The 2,154-nt window shown below is 41.1% G+C and overlaps 1 non-coding gene across 1 annotated transcript; it reads right to left on the reverse strand.

Annotated features, from left to right (window-relative positions):
• Positions 1 to 1,651: 1,651 nt before the first annotated feature.
• Positions 1,652 to 1,755, reverse strand: LOC112746703 (small nucleolar RNA R71). Its single transcript, XR_003174572.1, has one exon. It is a non-coding gene; the product is annotated as a small nucleolar RNA R71 (small nucleolar RNA).
• Positions 1,756 to 2,154: the final 399 nt, after the last annotated feature.

A 2,154-nucleotide genomic window follows, 5' to 3' on the forward strand; every position in this document is an offset into this window, starting at 1 on the left:
TCTTTTCTCTTGAATTTTGTTAGAAAGCTTCTCGATCTAATTCCATTGAGTAGTTGTCTTGGGAAAGAGACTACTCATACTTGGAATCCTTCGGAGCCTTGGGAAAGGAATGGAGGATTCATGCTAGAGAAGCTTTCTCACAGTGGATTGGATTGGGGTTTGGATGGATATTGTGACATGTAATCCTACCAAATTGTGGTTCATGAAATTGTGTGGTATAATCAGTGATCAAGCATCATCTCTTCTTATGAACATTTAAACCAAGGGATTGGGAATTTGTTTGTTTTTAGAGAGCATTGGTGAGCCAAGGAATTGGGATCCAATCATATAAGATTGCCAAGCAAAATTCAATGAATGCATTGGTTGAGGAAGAGATTTACATGTTTTGATTCGGAGATTTCAATATCTCCTAAACCCAATGAATTCCCCATTTCTGATTTCCACTTTCTCTTTACATTCTGCAATTCAATTCTTGCAATCATCCCCATTCCCTTTTAATTTCAGCAATCTTTAATTCATGCAATTTAAGATTCAGCCATTTAATTTTCTTGTCATTTACTTTTCCCGCCAATTTTACATTCCGCAATTCTCATCTCAAATCTTGATTCCGCTCAACTAGAACACACTTCTAATCCGAATTGCTCACTCAACCAATCCTTGTGGGATTCGACCTCACTCTATTGTGAGTTTTTACTTGACGACGATAACCGGTGCACTTGCCGGAAGGAATTTTGCCGATCGTGCAATTTCCTAAATCGTAGCATAACACGTTTATGCGCATCAAGTTTATGGCGCCGTTGCCGGGGATTGGTTTTCGATTGACAATTCTCAAATTGGAAGCTAACTAGATTGAGCAATTTTCTCTTGCTTTGTTAATTCTGTTCTAAATACTTGTTGAATTTTAATTTCTGCACTTGGTTACATGCTTTCCTTCTTTATGCCTTTAAATTCATGCAACTAACTCACTGACTCACTAACTGTTTGAATTAATTCCTCAATTGAGCTGACCATACTCTTCCATTAACCAAGAGTATTTTACCTGTTTGTGTTTGAGCTGTGTTCTTGTATGACAGGTAGGAGAGGAGAGACATCAACTCCTCCATATACCGAACCGGAAAGGACCCTTCATAGACTTAGAAGGGAAGCAAGAGGGAAGAGAGTAGTGGGAGAAGAGGAATCTGAAGGAGAATCTGAGGACAATTTTGAGGAAGCTCTAGATCTCAACATGGATAGAGAAGTTCACAACCATGAGAGAGCTGATGGAAACAATGCCATTCCTGAGAGGAGGGTTCTTAGTTCATACATAAACCCAACCTCTGGGAATTGTGGTAGTAGCATCCAGAAACCACCCATTCAGGCCAACAATTTTGAGCTCAAGCCACAGCTAATATCATTGGTGGAAAATCATTGTTCCTTTGGAGGAAGTGCTAATGAAGACCCAAACCAACATCTCACAAAATTCCTGAGAATTTGTGACACTGTGAAGTCTAATGGAGTCCAGGAAGATGCCTATAAACTGCTCTTGTTCCCATTTTCACTTAGGGACAAGGCAGCTAAGTGGCTGGAATCATTCCCAAGGGGGAGTCTAACCACATGGGATGAGGTGGAAGGCAAGTTTCTGGCACGTTTCTACCCTCCACAAAAGGTCAATAGGCTTCGATCTGAGGTCCAGACTTTTAGACAACAAGATGGTGAAACTCTCTACGAGGCATGGGAGAGATTCAAGGACTTGACAAGGAAATGCCCAACAAACATGTTCCATGATTGGGTGCAATTGCACATCTTCTATGATGGGCTCTCTTATGAATCAAGGAAGGCTGTAGACCATTCATCAGGAGGTTCATTGAACAAGAAAAAGACCGTGGAAGAAGCCATTGAAGTGATCGAGACAGTGGCTGAGAATGAGTACTACTATGCATCAGAAAGGCACAACACTAAGGGAGTCATGGAGCTGAACCATGTTGATACAATTCTAGCCCAAAACAAGGTGTTTGCCAAGCAACTAGCAGAGCTTACCAGGCAATTAGAAACAAAGCAAGTGGCTGCAATACACACACAAGATCAAGAGGAAGTAGGCATTGAAGGAGGTGATTGGGATGAGGTTAACTATGTGGGAAACCAACAAAGGCAATCATATGATCCACACTCCAACAC

The sequence above is a fragment of the Arachis hypogaea genome, chromosome 14 (genome assembly GCF_003086295.3).
Source record: "Arachis hypogaea cultivar Tifrunner chromosome 14, arahy.Tifrunner.gnm2.J5K5, whole genome shotgun sequence".
NCBI lineage: Eukaryota > Viridiplantae > Streptophyta > Magnoliopsida > Fabales > Fabaceae > Arachis > Arachis hypogaea.